This window comes from Apus apus, chromosome 2 (assembly GCF_020740795.1).
Source record: "Apus apus isolate bApuApu2 chromosome 2, bApuApu2.pri.cur, whole genome shotgun sequence".
Taxonomy (NCBI): Eukaryota; Metazoa; Chordata; class Aves; order Apodiformes; family Apodidae; genus Apus; species Apus apus.
In genome coordinates, this window is record NC_067283.1 from 107,073,851 (window position 1) to 107,093,483 (window position 19,633).

Sequence of the window (19,633 nt, forward strand, 5' to 3'; positions counted from 1 at the left end):
CCCACGAGGTCCGGAGCTGCTCCAGCGTGGGCTTCTCACAGAGTCATGGGCTGCTTCGGGAACAACTCCCCTGGCACTGGGGTCTTCCAAAGCTGCACAAGCAGAGTCCACTGGCTGCAAATCAGAGTCCACTGGCCACAAAATCCAAGTACACTGGCAAGTTCAGCCTTCCTGGCACCTTCAGGGAATGTTCCTCTATGAGTGCAGGGGGACAGCCTGCCCGATTGCCATGGGTTGTAGGGAAACTTCTGCTTGGGCACCTTCTTTCCCTTCTTCCTCACCAACCACCAGCTCAGCTCTCCTTCCCCAGCACAGCTCTTCTTCCTTAGGAGAGCTTAGAAGACCTTCTGCTCAGGTGTTATATCAGTTCTTTTGTATGTTAATCTCTGAGGTGAATCTATTGTCCCTCCAATGGCTCCTTGGCTGGGTTTGGAGCAGGGTTCTTAAAGGAGCCACTCCTGAGGCCCTTCCCACACTACCCAAAAAATCCTGCCAAACCAAACCAGCACACTTATAATCCACTTTTTTTAAAACCAAACCAGAAAACAGCTCTACAAATGAAAGTAAGAGAAAATAAGACAGATACCTATTTCATTGTCAACCATCATCATTACTCTGGCATTCATAAGAATTCTATTCTGTTTCCTTCAGTGCATATTTTCCTATTAATTCACAATACTTGTTGATCTAGGAAGCACTACATGATTTCTTAGCCATTGACTAATTATTTAAGTCAATACATTGTTCAGTAATAGTAATATTTTTAAGTTGTAAGGAGTTTCTGGATATAAATGAGGATATCACAGGCTCTACACTAAGGAAACGTATTCTGGGGAGAATGTTAATGGGACCCCACAAAATATCACTTTATTGTATTATCTATGGAAAATTTTAATTTTGGAAGGAAACAATAAAAACTAATGAGTAACATTAACTTTAACATTAAAAAACAAGCAATTGTTATCAAGCATGATAAAGGTAACAACACTATAAGAAGTATCAGAATTTACAAATTTATTATTAATAAAATCTATCCCAATCACAAGTGTTAAAATTTACAAGCTTTTTCACTATTTCTAATAATTTTAGACTCCTTTCTCTCTCTTCCTCTCTTCTTGGCTTTCTTTGCCTGTGCTCCACATCTTCAAGGCCCATGTTGATAGCACACTTAATTCCTTCTGCCATAGATCAGCCAGAACAGCCTTTGTCACCCTCTCCAACCAGCCTGCAAGACTGTTCCTCTTGGAAAGCAACTCTCCATGGACTTGGTTTAACTCATCTGTGTCTTGATTCTGCTGCTTTCCCTGTAACTGTGCTTTCAGCATTCCTTTCAAAGGATTTTCCTCATTCTTCCCACTAGTGTTCTACAGAAGCCTTCTACACCTGGTCTGTGTCTCTGTTTCTTTTCATGTTGTCTCCAGATAATTCATTTACAGATAATTATACAGATAATCAAATTTGATATAATTTCATCTGCAAAATAAATAAATAAAGTACCTGCTCCATGTTTTAGCCATCTGCTTAAGAGTGGCATGGTCAGAGTAGGGCTCCTGGTCTTTCCCTCGAACATTTTCCCTTTTTCTCTGTCACTATGGAAATACCACTATTCTTCCTCTTCTCCAGCTCCTCAAGGTCCATAGCCTTGGCACAGCCTTTAGCTTAATACCCAGTTGATTCTTTTTACATTACAGTTATTACCCCCTCTTTTTACATTACAGTTATAAGTTACACACTTCTATTCTCATTCATAACCTAAAACACTCCCCCAGGCTCCCACTGTCTCCCATCTTGACTAACATCCCCTTCTACAAATTTGTCAAATATAACATTGTTACCTATTTCCATTCATAACATTACAGTGAAGAAAACTTTCCTAGCCTTTTGCTCGGAGCATGTGATTTCACTTTTCACAGCCTTCCCCCTCTTCATTCACACCAAACATCAGCTTCTTGTCTTCATTCTTCACAGCTTGTCTCTACAGTATTTATCATCTTTCATATACTGTAAGTGACAGTAACATTTAACACCTGTTCCCACAGCACACTTGGCAGAAACAGGCACTCAGGGCCAAAATCAGAAGAGATGTGAATTAACATCCTTTGCCTGAAGCCAATGAGGTGTGGTCAAGCACCAACAGAGACAGTTATCCTGTCTTTGCTGGTAAGGAAAGGAATTTACTCAACTGTAGCCTAGGAAGCAAAAGAAAGCTTAATTAATGCAAGATAAAGTAGGAAGAGGCATCACTTCTGAATCAGTCCCTCAGCTGGTACAGGTGGTACTGTATGGTGAAGACAGAGTCTGGGCTCCAGAGGAAAAGAACTACTGAGCTGACACTGGCAGCACTGGCCTGTGTTCAGGTATAAAATACCCATCAGCCATCATTATCTCTAAAAAGCTAAACATCAAAATGACTGAAACTCGAAGATATGTTGGTAATAGCTCAGGTACAGGACTCTGTAACCAAGCATACCAAATAATCTCCAAAAACTCTAATGTAACAGCTTAGCATGCTGACATGCAGGTTTTTTTCCAGAGTAAGAGCTGAGTCAATGCCTACAGTCAAAAGGGTTTTCCCAAGTATTTTCCAAAGCCATTAGCATGTTGGCCTCCTAGTTTTTCTGTTGAATCACCCTACTAAAACTATTCACAAAGGTGGTCCAGGCATGGATGCATAAGGTAGCTGGAAGAAAAGGGTCTCCATCTCACCCCATTAGAGTTGAACTGTGCAGCACACGCAGCATGTGCCCTCATTCACCCCTCATCACTCAGGTCAGTGCCATTCACCTGACTGAAATTCAGGTGCTGCTGAAAAGTCCGCTGAGTATTTAGGGAGACTTTAGGGTCCAGTCCTCTAGGCTGAGTGTGAAGATTCTACAGTGATAAATGACAGCATTTGAGACTTCAGCTACTCTATCTGTAGATGCATGTAGATACAAGCTTATGAGAGCTAAATACCATCAGTTGACCTGGCATCAAATCTGAATTAATTTCCCATTGATTTACCCGTTAATAGCTAACTGGGCATTTGTCTTAAGAATACTCATACACAGAAACAGGCATTTTGTCCAAGTAGGGACTGAACAAAACTCAGAGATTTGCATTCCCTCACTCATGATGGTAATGCTTTCATTAGCTTTCATTAGCTTTCTCTTTTTTTCTGATATGTATATTTTACCATATCGAATGGACAAAACCTGTGATTGTCCTTATAGTATCCAAAGCACTGTGCTTTTCAAGCAGAGGAGCCCAGTCTGTTTATGTAAGCCCTGTGTCTAATCAGAAAGTGAAATGAAATTGCTTATATGTCCATATTTGTTCAAAAGGAGAAGAAAATTAGCAAATCTCCCTGATTACAACTTTGCAGAAAGCTTAGACCCCACTCCAGATTCAAAAGGTGCCTTTAACAGGTTTGTACCCTGTAGAGACGGCTCCTAGAAACCCAGGTGCAACCTGCAGCCCTGGCCAGCTGTGGCCATGCACAAAGCCAGGCTCCAGGCACTGCAGCTCACATGGGATGGATGAGGCAAGCCCCTGCCTTCCCATTTCTCCCCGTTGATAAGTGTAACTGCTTGCAAACAGCAGGCCTTTGCACCAAGCTGAATCCCTCTCCTGCAACAATACTGCAGACACTTCTGTCTTTTAAGGTTTTGTTGGCTGCTAACACTACAATTTTTGTTATCTCTTCTACTTTACAGGGTGACCAGGAAGATTTATCAGCAATTTAGTGTGGAGAGAAAAGGATCAGGGGCAATGGGCTGCCCATGCTAGACTATTAGACAAGAACACATGCCCCACTAGCATAGTGCCTTCAGAAGAAAAAAAATAGGAAAAAAAAATGAATGGCCTGCCTGTAAAGATCCTTAGAGCAATTGAGCCTAAATAAATATGCCTCCCTCAGGACTCTTCTTACAGCTGCCAGAGTTACCAGGGCCATACACTGCCACATGATTAATATGGTGTGTTTAATTAGCACATACATGTTGTCTTGTATTTCTTTAGAAATCATACAAAACTACATGCATCATGCAAAATCCCTGCATTAAGATGACAAAATAAATTGTGTCTTCATTTGGCAGTGAGTTGTGCCAGTAACATACTGCAGAAAAATAGGCTGAAAACAAGAGAAAGAAAAAAAAATAAATGGGAAACTAAAATAGAGATACTGAAGGAAGGGAAGGAGTTAATCGGCTTCCTCTTAGGGCACTAAAAATTGAAGGAAGATTTCAAGGCATTAACAGAGCAAGCATTTCTGGAATGTAAAATAGCATTCGTATTACACAGCTCAGTACCATGCTAGAAATCAATACTCCCAGAAATGCAGGAGAATTTAGGAAGGTCGTTGCTTCGTGTAATCATGGTTCTTTTGGTAGTGCCTCCCTAAGGGATTCAGAGACCGATAGCTTCTTATGGAGGGTTGACAACTTTCCTGCTTAACACATGTGAAGGTTCTCTCAGGTCAATGATAAGATAACGGGGAAAGAAATATTTCCAGATACCAGGTCCGTTAAAGCTTGAAAACGGTACCAAAGTGTGTTGCATAGCTTTCCTCACATGACGAGGCTGTGCTCAGATGGATCAGCAGAGACATGCCCACTAACCATCCACCCAGTAAATGCAGAGGTGCTGTGGTGTGAGGTCCTTGGCTGGTCCTTCCTTCTCAGCTTGATAGAGCCTGAATTTATTTCCTTAAGGGCATGGTTCAAGGTCTGCTGATAATGCCAGCATTTCTCCATGGAGTTTCAGTGGACAGCCAAGTTACCACAGAGGGTCTGCTTGTGGTTTTATTTATCTGTTTATACTGGAACTTGCTTTACATTTATCGTCTGCAGTTGCATACATAACCTCAGAGACCTTCTTAAATTAAGAAGTCTTTACTAATGCAAATACGAACTCCTCGTCTGTTTTTCTTGTTTGTGCAGTTCCTATCACAGAGGGGGTTTTGTGTATGACTGAGCTCCTAGTTGCTATGGCAATGCAAGTAATAAATAGATAGTAAAAATAATAGATTGGAATAAAATATTCTGATTTTCTAAGCATGTTTTCTAGAATAGTAACAATAGCACTTCCTACAGTTTTGTGTTTCTGAGCAATATTTCCTAAGTGGGGTTCCCCAAAACACTTGTTAATGATGTCATGTGTTATGCACACTATAAAATGGTAATACGGCTCTACCACGTATTGCTGCAGCTTTTTGGCAGTGCTGGTCATGACACGGATTCGTTGTTGACAGAAGTGTGCCTTGGAGAAGATGTGTGTGCCTGTGTGTGGGCACATGCATGCACATGCCAGGGCCAGGCATGTCCAAACTGGTGAGTTTGCACATGTGAAGGACAAGCAGTAACTTCATGGGCTTCTCTCTCTCAGCAATACCATGATGTGTCCACTGTGACTCAGATGAAAACCCTTTTACACTTCTATGGCTGTGCAAGAAGGCCACAAAAATAGCTCTCATTTGCATTTATACTCATTTTAAATAATATTTTTATTATTATATGAAGAAAAATTAAGCTCATCTAGCCAAGATATGATTTTGCAACATGAAGCTGTAGATCACAAGTCCTATTTGAAAGTACTGCAGAACTGATGCTTTCTGAACAACCTCAGAATTATGAGATTTTTCGCTGTCTTTTTTCTGAATGTGTCCTAATATGCCTTTCCACTGTGGGTGGACATGAATGTTCAGAAATTGAAAATGTGCAGAAGAATAGCTGGTTTTGTTCCTATTTTAGAGGGAAAATAAATATTGGTGAAATCTGAAGTATCTGTGGATTTATTTCTTTATTGAAATAAAACTATATTTACACTTGTAAGAATGATACATTAGTACATACATAGAGAGATGTGTGCACATGTGCGTACATTTACCACACAGAAACTGTTGCTAGATGTATTTATAAAATAAGGAAGCATAATCTTTGAGTCTTGGACAGTGACAGATGTACCTGATACTATTCAGCAACTGTGCTGGTCATTGAAATGATTAAGTATATTTTTACCTGTTGACACTTTTCTAAAATAGGTGAAAAATTAATTTTTATAAATAGCAAGTATAAACACTGCTGGCTTGCAAACAAAAATCCACAGGGCTCGGGGATAGTACAAAGATCTCATGATACTGCACAGATATAAAAGAAACTTATATTTCTGAAGAAAAACCTTGAAAAATGGAGTCGATGGCTCTATGCATCTTCATTGTAATATATTTGACTACACAGGACTAAGGACCAGCAGTAACACAGCCATTAGCATATGGGAATTGGAGTAGCTTACTACTGCAAGTTTTTAAATCAAGTTACTTTTTCTGAAATAGTTATTAGTCCCAGAAAGCATTTTTGAAGATTAAAGTACAGCAATAACAATATCATAATCAACAATTTTTTTCAGCTTTCTCCCAGGTTTTTTTTTGTTTCTCATAGCAGGCCTCAGCAGGGAAAAATGGGAAATTAAATGAAATAGAAAAACCCAGCATATACTTTTCCTGCCCTTTTCCAAATGCTCTGGTTACAGAAGACTCTTGCCTCCACCTCACTTATTCAGACAAGTTGAGTGCAATATGACTTTACAACCTAACCAACATCCTTTGAAGGAAGACATTATATGGGAGAAAATTTAACTTGCAGCTCAACCACAGCCAAAGCGAGGTTCTGCTCTTCTACTCCTTCAGGGTCAGCAAATTATTAAAGATTGCTCTGACTTTCTCATGGGAAAGCAAGTGGCCAGACATGCAACAAGGGAGAGCAGTAGGATGTTACCCCCATTTCCCAAGCTCACAGCTTAGTCACTGGCTTCTGCTTGATTCTGTATCCTGCAGGGCTGACACCCCTAGTAGGCATTCCTAGCAGATGACACTCTGACCAGTGAATAGGTTGGTAACATCTGGTTTTTAGATCCTGCCAAACAGCCTAACATTTGGTTATGTCAAGGCTTTAGGATATCAAGTAGATGCTTCCCACAGAAAGTTGGTGTGCGTTACTGGGACAGAGAGACACCAGAACACTGCAAACATCTCTACTGTTGGGTACATGAACACAGTGCTGTCCCAGGCACTAAGCTATCTCTTCCTCCTAGTGGAGAGTCCTCAATGTCAAAGCCTAGGATTCACCTACCATCAACATACAAAGCAAATTTACCATTACAAGCACAGTGATCCAGGAGGAACAGCTACTCAGCAGCTTGTCTCTGCCTTCACTCAGATCAGAGAGACAAGCTGCTTGCTACCAGTAGTAACATCAAGGACAATTTTAATGCAAACTTTTACCCAAAACTGAGAGTCTTCTAGTGTGTTCCAAATCCAAAATACAGGGGAAGAAATGAAGGAAAATGGTGTGGTGAAAGCAAAGCCTAATACTTCTCCATATTTTTAGCCTCCAAAGGTGAAAAGACATTCAGTGTTGCTAGTTAGGGAGCCAAATTAGAAATTGTACATAGTGGCAAGCTTAATGTACAAGAACAAACCTGTGTCGTTTATACTTATTAAGCCTCAAAATCAAGATCTAAAATAGGATCTGCACGGGCTGTGCAGGGTTAGAATAATCAATACAAGTGGCTTCTGCATTAGCTTTGTGTAGAGCACAACCTGAATTGTAAGGCTGTTTGGTTACTCTTCATCACTCCTGTTGAGAAGAGCTAGCTTAGCAAAGGGCTGCTCACTCCTGCTCTGTACCTTTGGCAAAGGCATCAGGCCACCCCTGCAGCACTGATCCACCAAGAATGTCTCCGGGTTTCACTGTTGAGACTTCACTATACAGAATAGCATTTGTGCTCAATATCATTCTGCATCAATGTCCACATTAAGGTACTGTCTGCAAGCAGTCGTCTGCTGCATTTGCATGTGGCTTCCAGCCCCACGAGGCAGCAGCAGGAAGCCCCAGTGATCTCTTCCCTGAGACCTTCCTGGTCTTCCATTGACCATTAAGACTGAGCTGTTTAAAACTCAGGGTTTGGCAAAAGGTTTGCTGAAAAGGGTCTACTGCAGCTGGAAGGAGAGGTTTCTCCCGCAAACTCTGGGTTTCTGAGAAGAGAAAACAGAGTTTCTGCTCCAGGCTGCAAAGCAGAGAGTCACTGCAAGTCGGGTGGGGCCTAGGGAAAAGCACCTGGTTTGGAGCTCACATCATTGCTACAATTACTCCCAGCAGAAGTAGAACTCATAATTCCCTCCTTTCTCTGCTAAAACTCTTGAGAAAATGTCTCCTAGCTCTTTAAAAAAATAATCAGCTGGATTTCTGCTGGCTTGGAAACATAACAAAACTCCAGCACCCAATCTAGCCTCAATGTATATGTCACTTATCATTCATCTGATATGAATTCAACCTTCTTTTCCACCCAGGATTATACACTCATTGTGGAAGAAAGTCCACTCTGTGGCCAGTTTGGCTTTTCCTGTGATGATTTGTATAAGGTACTCAACAAATTGAAAGATCCGTCAGCACAAGACTACTCGATTTTTGTTCTTCCCAATCAGAATGGACCTCAGTGCTGAAGTACAGCTCATGGTCAGCCCAAACCATTACCTGAAGTTTTCCCTTGCCGTGTTGCCTGTGATACCAAAGGACTCTGCTGGTTGGATCAAGTCCTCTTTCCTGGAGGTACCCTCTTATTCTGCAATAAGAGCTTGTGCTGTATGCAGAGTCCTACTCACCTTTGCTCTTGATTGTTAGAAACTCTCAGTCATGGAACATGTCTTGGTGGCAGTGCAGGTGGTATGTTGTGGAAGCATTGCCGACTTGGAATTATTTCTTATCATAGGGGAAGGACATAGTCTGTTATTTTCATCCTTATAAACCCATCTGGACATCTTCGGCTCACCAGATTTTTTTTTTCTGATTAAGACAGCCAGACCCTAACAAACGCCTGCTGCCTTATGTCTTTCACTGTGATGCAAAGCATCTTCATTCCAAGTGATCAGGGTAAGGCAGCAGCATTTCCCTGCCCCTTTGCATTCCTACAGCAATGAGCCTGGACTGGTTGCTCTGCATGCAGAAAGTCACAGAAAGCCAGAGGGAATTCTGTACTTGAAAGTGTTGCAGCCACAAAATGCAGCAGGCTTCAGCAGCAGCTCTCTGTGAGCTTTAGAGGAATAATGGTTGCATAGCATATCTGATGAACAAATTATACAGTACATATGTACTTGGAGTATTCTACATCTTGGTAGGTATTTTAGCAGTATCTGTTTTTACCTAGGTGGTAATGCTATAGGTTTTGTACAAATGGGTGTGTATACATATGAAACAGAGAACTGTTCAAAACAAAACCTATTCAGTTTTTTGACCAAGCTGGTGGAAGTCTCACGCTGGGTGAAAAATTTTGTGATCTCTTTAGTTTTTCAGTGTAATCACTGCAAGTTCTTAGGCAAGTTGCTGAACCAAAGCTGGTATTCAGATATAAGGCTTTAGATTACAAAAGTGTACTGAAGCACTGTTTGATTTGCTTGCACTTTAGTTGCAAAAAATTCACTCCTAAATTTCAAACTCAGTCATTGGAGCAATATGGAAAGCATAAGCAAGGTACCATACAAGGCTTGCTCATGGTGCTTATTCCAGAGCCTTTGTTATAGAAACACAAGTCAGAATGCTCCTGAAATAAGAAGTAGCTGCACTGGGTACAAACACAAAGTCATAACAAGAAATCTAAAAAAAGCTCTAAATTGTAAAGAAGACTGGAAGAATGGACAGGAAATAATAGCTCAGACAAGATATGGGATTTTTAATGAGCTGCAACTTTTCCATAGCCTCCAACTACTGCCTGCATGTATCCTGCCTGGGAATATACAATAAATTATACTTTTGGCTATAGATACACAGAGTCTTCAGGGGCAGTTATGCATATAACTATGTCATTTATCGAACAGCAAGAGTACGATAGTGTCTAATTAAAATGGGAAATTAATTGTTGAAATAAAGTTAAAAATAAAAGTGGATGTAAAAAGGGAGCCACCAAAGTGACCGATGTCCACCTGGTCTTTTAAACAGTCATAGAATCATAGAATCACAGAATCATAGAATCATAGAATGATTAAAGCTGGAAGAGACCTTAAAGATCATCAGGTTACAACCTCCTTGCTATGAGCAGGGACACCTCCCACCAGACCAGGCTGCACAAAGCCTCCTCCAACCTGGCCTTGGACACCTCCAGGGACTGGGCTTCCACAACTTCCCTAGGCACCCTATTCCAGCACCTTACTACCCTCATAGTGAAGAATTTCTTCCTGATGTGTAACCTAAATCTCCCCTCTTTCAGTTTAAAACCATTACCCCTTGTCCTATCAGTGTCCTCTCTGGTGAAAAGCCCCTCCCCAGCTTTCCTGTAGGCCCCTTTCAAGTACTGGAAGGTACTCTCTTCTCCAGGCTGAATAGCCCCAAGTCTCTCAGCCTGCCTTCAGAGCAGAGGTGCTCCAGCCCTTTGGTCATCTTTGTGGCCCTTCTCTAGACCCTCTCCAACAGCTCCACGTCTTTCCTGTGCTGAGGGCTGCAGAGCTGTACGCAGCATTCCAGCTGGGGTCTCACCAGAGCAGAGCAGAGAAGCAGAATCACCTCCCTGGCCCTGCTGGCCACACTTCATTTGATGCATCCCAGGATGTGGTTGGCCCTCTAGGCTGTAAGCACACACTGGCAGCTCATGTCAAGCTTCTCATCTACTACCATCCTTGTTGAACTTCGTGAGGTTAGCATTGGCCCATGTCTCCAGCCTGTCAGGGTCCTTCTGGATGGTGTCCCTTCCCTCTAGAGTGTCAACTACTCCACACAATTTGGTATCATCAGCAAGTTGCTGAGGATACACTCGATCCCACTGTCTATGTCTCCAATAAAGATGTTGAACAGCACTGGTCCCAATACTGACCTCTGAGTAACATCACTCGACACCTGCCTCCACTGGGACACTGAGCAATTGACCACAACTCTCCGCGTGCAGCCATCCAGCTAATTACTTATGCACTGAGTGGCCCATCTGTCAAGTCCTGTCTTGTCAGTTTGGAGATCAGTATGTCATGTGGGACAGTGTCAAATATCTTGCACAAATCCAGGTAGATGACATCAGTTGCTCTGCCATTATCCACCATCTCTGTAGCCTTGTTGTAGAAGGCTACCAAATTGGTCAGGCATGATTTGCCCTCAGTGAAGCCACGTTGGCATTTACCAATCACCTCCTCATTTTCCATTTGCCTTAGCAGATTTTCCAGGATTTTCTGTTCCATGATCTTTCTGGGCATAGAGATGAGACTGACCAGTCTGTAGTCACTTAAAGTCAGCTTACAACTTAGCAAGTCCATAGTTTACTGATGGCCAGATTCTCATTTCAGCAAAGATGGTTCTTCTACTTGCCCAAATCTGCAGACTTTTCTTAAGCTATTGGTCACTCCCAGAAACAGACTGCTGGGATAACCCTTGGCCAGGTCCATACGGGTGCTCTTAGGCTCTTGCCATTAGAGCTGAGCAGGAAAGCAGTCAGACCCTGTTTCTCACAATCCAAATGTGAAAGAACAAAGTTCTTAATCTTTGGTGCCTTCCAAGGTCTCTGCACAGTGGGTACAGCACAGCCTTTGGACATCCTCTGCTCCTGTCTCACACTCCTAGGCTGTGCCCACCTGTTGCCCATGCAGGTACATGGGCAAGGTGTTCATTTCCATTTAAAGGCTATTTTTCCACCTGATATCTACATATAGCAGGGAAATCTAACAAACTCCTGCTGCTTTGTGTCTTCATTGTGATACCAAGTATCCTAATTCCAGGCAGAAGCATTTTGCTGAGGAGTCAGAGGACGCGTTATACCTCTTTTATCAGTACACAACCCCAGTCATATGTATGCTCACAGGAAGAAACATTTCCCGTGCAGAGAATGAGTCAGACTAGGTCAAAGCAGAGATATAAGGAGAGTGGAGAAAAGTGAACAGTAACTGCAGTTTATAAAAGATGGCATTTATCTTACCAGAGTGACAGCTGCTCACTGCAAAGTTACAAGTATTGTGATTCTCGTGACTCTGAAGCCCACCCTTTAGGAACCATTGATCTGAAATATGAAAAGACTGCACATGCAAAAAAAGTCATCTTTAATAAGACAGGGTCACATGGTGATGAAACTCACTCACATTTGGTGGCATTTTCCTCCTGCTTGTAACCCCATCAACATTAGTACCATCATCATTGTTAAAAGAAGGCTGAGTAAAATCTAACTGCAGTTGCACTCCTGTCGGGTGCTGATCATTGGTAATTAATAGATTTCAACATTTTTATTTTCTCTGAGTGCCTGGCTCTACTGGACAGTAGCAACAGTGTGGGGTTCCCCTGGTAAGGCACTTCTAATGACCAGGTTATCTAATTGATTTTACATCCCCATTCCATGGTACCTCCAGCTGTGTTAGGACTTGGGAGTGTGAGCTGCAACAGCTATTAGGTATGAAGTTGACTCTCTGTTTATAGGATTAAACAATGACTAAGCTTACCAAAAAACATAAACAGTGTAATAAGGCTGTCATTGCAGTATAACTAGAATGAAATGAAACTGTTATAAAACATAACTGCATTTTATTGTAGCAAAGTCAAACGCATTCAGAAAACTGCTTCCTTTCAGTATAAATGTTCCACCTGTCTGCATACAGCGTGCTACACAAAGTTTCCAACTTAATCACCTCTTAGCTGTGTCATGACTGTTTCCTGATGCAAAACACAGTAATGCACCCAACCAGCTAGGGAAACCAGAAATCATTAAACGGCTATAATCTGAAAGAGTCCAGCCAGTCTTCCTCAGTTTTTGTGTATTTATTGGCCCAGGGGGAAAATAGATAAAATCTATAGAAGCTGTACAAGAGTAGATTAATGATTCAATTTGTATCAGAGAAGGATTGCACCTTGTAATACCTATCTGTCAAATGGGGATGAGGAGAGATGCTGCCAGAGTGGAGAGGGATAGGTGAGGCTCTAACTCATGTCACACAAGATGAGCATTTCAGGCCTGATGCAGAGGACATGGGCTTGTAACTTGGTCACAGCCTACTTCTGGGGAAAGGACATTGGTCTTCCCTCATTCTGGCCATGAGTTTGCCTTCAGAGGTACCTCTCAGAGGAGGAACGAGATGGATTTCACACAAGCCATGGTGCCTCATGACTTGCATGATTCCCTTGGTCTGGGAGGAAAGTCATGGTTACACAGAAAGTCCTGGGAGAAAAGAGAGCTGAAGAGAAGGACTGTGTGCAGTTTTATAACAGGTGGGTTGCAACAGAGGTTGAGCTTGGTGTGTTGGGCTGGCATCACTCAGCTTTGCTTGGTTTGTTTCTTTGCAACCAGAGAACCTTTGCTCGGGTATCACTTGAATAGACCTCATGTTTCACTCTTATGCTTTTTAATCTTAGGTCTCCTGAAACAGAGATGTCAAAAGGTAATATTTGCATGAGGTGACCTGTTTTTAAAAACTCGCATCAACTCATTAATTTAAACTCTCTGATTTACCATGCAAGACCAGGGAATCAAGGATATTTAAAAAAAAAATCAGTCAAAAAAGAAACAAACTGTGAAGAAAGTTTCTTCTTTTTTTTTTAAGCACTGAGAATGTTTGAGAAAAGCAAAGATGTAAAAGGAAAAGCTCGGAGTCAAAAAATCCAAATTTCCCCTTGATTCTAAACTTAGCGCAGCCACTGGACCACCGTGCAGATGACTCACTGCACTTCCTTGAACCTAAATCATTCCTCTTACAAAACTTGTTAAAGAAAGACGTCAGTGTAAATTAGATGTTGTGCCTAAGTTTAGCTATGGCCAATACATAAATATTGGAACTTTAATGTGCTATCACTTTTGTCTGATTTAGAAATATGTGTCTATACATACACATATGCATAGCTATACATAGCAAGGGAGAGAAAGATTTCTTTGCTCTATTTTTACAATTTAATTTACATATATTGTTATTTTGCTGGTGACATAAGAGCTCACAACTGATTAAAAGTTTCACTGTTTTCAGAGAAGCCTGATTCCCACACCACCCAAGCACTTTTCATTCTCTCAAACTGTCAGGGAAGTTTCAATCCCATCCAAGCGGTGGGAGCTGAGAGGGTACATGTTCAGCATATAACATACATGATGGCTGATTTTTTGTGACACTAATCTTCACTCCTGAGGGAAAGGCAGTCATTTATTCATCACCCTATCACTCAAAAGTAACCATTCTTCTCACCATGGAGATAAATGTCAAAACAGAGATCAGCCATAGGCTGAGTCTAATCTAATCTGTCCAGAATGAATATATATTTAGATCTGTTGTCAAATATTGAATGGTAAACCTTTTAGCCTGGGCAACTATTCTCTCAGTCTAACCTCTCCACCTATAAATATGCACACTGCATTAAGTATGCACTACCAGAGGACCATATTAACTCCACATAAATGGGCAGGATATGAGGCTGCCCAGCCTTTCTGATATGAGCAAAGATTCTGAGGACAAAGCCCAAGACTTTCAGATGTGTGTAACAGAGATGAAAATCCCTATCAAGGGCCATTTAACTATTTCTTGCAGAAGATGCATTAGGTTTTACACTTATTCTTCCTTAGCAGCTCAAACACACTAATGCTAATACCTCATGCACTACTTCTCTGTGGATTCCAGATAAGTAACTGAGCCATGGTCAGTTTTAGAAAAATGGCTTCCAGACATCCCATGCAGGTTTCAAGTGAATGGGACCTTATCTACATCAGGATAGGATTGCTTCTAGGAACCCAAGTGCAAAAGAAAGACATTTGGTCAGCAGCCTCTGACGAGTGACTCCGAGTTGCTCTGTCCCAGGATTTGCACTGAGACAGGGCCAAATCCTTCTCTGGCATAATTACACAGATCTGCACCAGAGCTGGTTTGGACCGATGTATCACAATGCACAAATACATAAATGACATTGCTGGAATGGGTCTGCTCTTTCTCAAGTATTAGGAATGGGTGCCAGGTGACAGTTGAGATCACAAAACATGGCAGTTGTGCAGAAAAAAGAAATTCATCTCACCCAGGGTGAGCTCAATAAGGTAAACTCTGGAAAAGTGCTTTAACACAAATTGACACAAAGTAGTACAAAATAGGAACCAAGAATGATGGTGTCACTTCCAGGCCAGGGCTTTTGTGCCTGATAAGCAATCACAGAGAAAAGAAGCTAGGTGTAGGAAAGAATTATGAACAGATCACAATCTACCCAGATGATGAAATTACCAAGAGAGGTAATGTGACCCTTGTTAGCAATGAGCAGCACCTGAGGAAGATGAGGAAAGTTACTGGGTTTTGCTACATCCTCAACATGGTCGTTGCTGGATACTGTAGCCATTTCTAGTCTCAACGCTTTAGCAAGGATGATAATAAACACACATTATTCAGAAACCGTGCAACCTGTGGAAAACCACCCTCGTGGTGAGCCCTCACAGATCAACCTTGCTACCTCAAAGATAGGGCATAGAGGACAGTAAATCTCTGCCTAAGACTACATGGCAAGAAAAATCTACAGGAATTAGAGATTCTTCAGCAGGCTACAAACCTCTTGGTCTCAAAAATGAGACAAACTGAAACAAGGAACACAGTGTTAAGCTGCCACATTTGGAACTACCTATCCAGCAAATTTGCCATTCCAACAAGTCTTCCAATCAATACTGCTGTCATACAGAATAGCTCACTCAGAAATTGAATGCTAAATTAAGGACTCCATGAAATCCTATGCCCTGTATTATCTAAGATAGAGTAGATGATTGTAAGAGTCCCCTCAGGTCTTAAAAATCTATGAGTGTAGTTGAGAGTACATGTACTTCTAAAGAGTAAGCATGAGGTCCTCAAAATCATCAGGGATGTGTTTTCCCTGAAGGTTTTTCCTGAAGAAAGACTAAATTATTTAGCCTGGGACTGGAAAGGGCTGCAAAAGTATCAAGCCCTCCTGATTTTCTATTTTCCTTAACTAGAGGTGAAAATGTACACAGTCAACAGATGAACTTTGTTTTTTGAAGAAGACTGAAAGGCTCCAGAGGAATGTGGAGAGGAGGTCAGCACCCTCACAAGCAGATCTGGTGAAAGGCAGATGCTGGCCACAGCTGGGTTTACACCAGGCCTCTACAGAATTTGGTTCTTTCAGGCTCTTCTGGTCTTGATGACCAGTGTAGCTCTGTGACAGATGTTGTGTTGCACCACATTTCTGAGGGCTGAAATCTGGATCAGTCTGTCCAGCTCTGCTCAGCCTCCTTTACTAACTGGAGTTTATCACTTCAGTTGAACGTCAGGAGATTTTTTCAATGTGAGGCTCCAAAATCTTATCTTGTATAATCATTCTTTTCCTCAGCTGGCTCTTTCCTTTCCTGCTTCTCATTGTATAGCAGCATATAGGACATCAGCAATTCCCACAGAAGTAATGTTTTAAGGCTCAGTATAGCATATTTTCTGAGTGTATTGTTTCAGGTGACAGACTAAATCACTGAGAGTAGAGCTGAGCTTCTTCATGAAATCATATTTGATTTCATAAAGGGAAATTTCAGTAGAGTGAAGCTAAGACCAGCTTGACATCATTTACAGCAGAATTTCCCTCTTCTGCACATCCTCAACAAGTGCCAGGACTTGATGAAGAAGACCTTATCTTTCAGGTGGAGCAATCTGAAGTTTCATCCTCCAGCTACCAATATCAAGAAGGTCTTCAGCTTGGATCTCGTAAGCACATTTTCAGTTTTGGTGGGCAGGAAATGTAGTGTGAGTATATGCATGAGCAGTACATAATTACTGAATAAACCTGGCAGCAGGTTTTTTTGTGTATGCTGCCTTTAGGAAACAATGACGTGATATTCTCATGCTGTCAGACAGGGAAATGATTGTCCTCTTCCCTCCCCATAGGTATCGTTTTGCATTCTTCTCTGACCCAATCTGCATTTCACCAGAAATTTTCTCTTACTTTACACTAATTCCAAAAACATACCACTGACAACACCAGCTTCCTAAGTTCTCTCAGTGTTTTCCAGTTAGCCACTAAAATGCTGTTGTTTAAACTAGCCTGGAAGGTGAATTCATGGCAGAGAGGATATGACCAGTCTGCTTCAAATCCTGCACTTACAGTTTTGAAAAATAAATTGCTAGGAAATTGTCATTTAATTCCTGTGCTTTGTTTTTTAATTGCATGATCCTAGAAGGAAATAGAGTTTAGTTTAAAGTGAATTGCTGTTACTTTTCAACATACTTGAGTAAAGTCCCTGAGCTACAATAAAAATAATAAACATAAGCAGCTACTGCTGAACTAAAGTGAAGATTAAAGCTCAGATATCCTGATCTCTTCTTTGTGCCGACAAACTACTCTGCCTGTGTTTTTTCGTTGTAGCCGCCCTATAAAACCTGAGTAACCCTTCGCTATGTTGCAGCATCAGTATTTAGGACAGCCCAGTACGTTTGTAATCCAAAGAAAGATGCTGCCTTTGCCCAAGCCGGGTGACTCTGGAAGGCACATTGACACATACAGAATGTTCATTAAAAACGGATTAGGCGAAGATCTCATCAAACATACCGATTCCGCTTAAAATAAACGGCTTCTAAGTACAGGGATTGGTAGAGGAATGGACGATTAGAACCGACTGGCTGGGTTTGCATATTTTAGAGAGCATTATGGAGCCGGTGTGTGTGGAACTAGGCTCTTTATTTTAGCGGTTCTGTTTAGTTTACTCGAACAGAAGAGTAATCATTGGTAAAAATGTCAGAGGTTATTCGATGATAAAACGTGGAGACTATAAAAAGATATGCCCGGCATGAAAAGTTAGGACAACGCTGCTTAAAAATGAACTGATTAAAAAAAAAATTAAATGTAGTGCAGCTTCCGCTGTTAGGTTCTAGATTTCTTTCCCCCAAACATTAGACGAAATTGCATTGTTTACAAAAATTTATTAATACAAACTTTACACACTTTATATAACAGTTATCAAAGTCCTAGTTATAGATATCATGTGTGTAATAATACTTTGTTTAAGTTCTTTTTATATTCATTTGCACACAAAATAATTTCTCCAAGACTAACATCTACCTAAACTATGACTGTATTTCAAATCTGCTCAGATTTTGGTAAGGCTGTTGGCGTTTGTAAAATAAATTGGGAAAAAAAAAAAAATCATACAAAGGATAATAACCTAGGTGATCACTTCATAATGCTTGCGACTAGCCACTGAACTTCTAACGGATAAGGTCATAAATAAAACGTCAAAGAGAGCCCTATGTCATTATACCACAGCCGACACAAACACAGCAAACTCCAACCCATTGCCACAGAACAGAAGTACGACTAAAACGCAAGCCGATGTGTTGCAGCATCGTAGGGCCACTAAAGAGCCATCCGTGAACTCGTGGCGATTAACAAGGTGAAGAGAAAGGCACGAAAGCTGCAAACTGCGCTCCGTCTCCCTCCGCCCCGGGAACCCACACCGGTGGCCGGGTGGGCGGCGGCGGCAGGACGGGAGGAGCTGCCCGGGGGCATTGCGGGCAGCTGGGGCAGGGGCTGCCGGCAGTGTGGGCAGCTCGGCAACGGAAGCAGGCAGCGCCGGCAGAGCCGCCGGCCGTCGGGGAATTCGGGAGAATGGGCTCTGCCCGCTCCTCTCCTCTCTTCCCCGACGGCCGGCGGCGGGGGAAAGGAGTCTTTTCCCCGCGACCATATTTTTTTTTTGGGGGGTGGTAGTGGTGTGGGGATGCTTTCCGACGTCTTGAATGTTCTTTTTGTATCTTTGGAAAGACTCCTCTAAGGTTTGTGTGGTGAGCTGGAAGGAAGAAGGTACCTACTTGTCCTCCTTCGGCACCTGCCCGGGCGGAGGAACAGGGCCAGCCCCCGGGCCGGGTTCGCTGCCGCTTTACTGTCCCCCAGGCGGAAGGTAAGATAGGAGTCCGTACATAGAGAGATGAGGTGGAAATGGTTTATCTCGTTAGAAACCACAGGTGAACACTACACATTCTTTTATGACAAAAGTTTGTTTTATGAAATAAATTTTACTAAGCAATAAGCCAGAATGTAGAAAAATACATTTTACCTCCAAACTCAATAAACAAGGAACAAAAACTTTCGTAGTAGTGCATAATTCTTTAGTGGTAGCTACAACAGGGGTTCCTAAACTTGTACAATAAGAGCTTGCATAAAACAGAACAAAGGAGTGAGAGAGCGTTCACAATCTTTTTTTTTTTTTTACTTTTTTTATCTTTTTTTTTTTTCCCCAAAAGAACATAACCGAAAAAGGTGACTCGGATGGGTTAAACAGAATTCGGAAAAGTGCAAAGAGACGATGAGAGGCAGGAGAGGGTTTACAAGAGAAAAAAAAAAAAAAAATCAATCAAAGAAAAAAGCAACTCCGACCGAAAAAAAAAAAACAATGCAAAGGCGAGAACCCTGCTCGTTACACGTGATGAGAAGCATGGACAGCACTGGAGAGTAACACACTGTACTTTGCATCCAGGTCCAGTACCGAGCTGCCCGGGGCAGTTGGGTAGCGGATCGGAGGTGGGATCGCCTCGTTTTCCTTCGACCCTGCGGCACCGGCTCCGGCTCCAGCCCCGGGGCGCGCCGGGGGCCGCCCCCCCTCGCTTTCCCTCTCTTTCCAAATGGGTCCTGTCTCCGCTTTAGCTTTGCTTTGCAACTCTGCCCAGCCAGCCAGTGCACGGGGCTTAGTACTTACTATC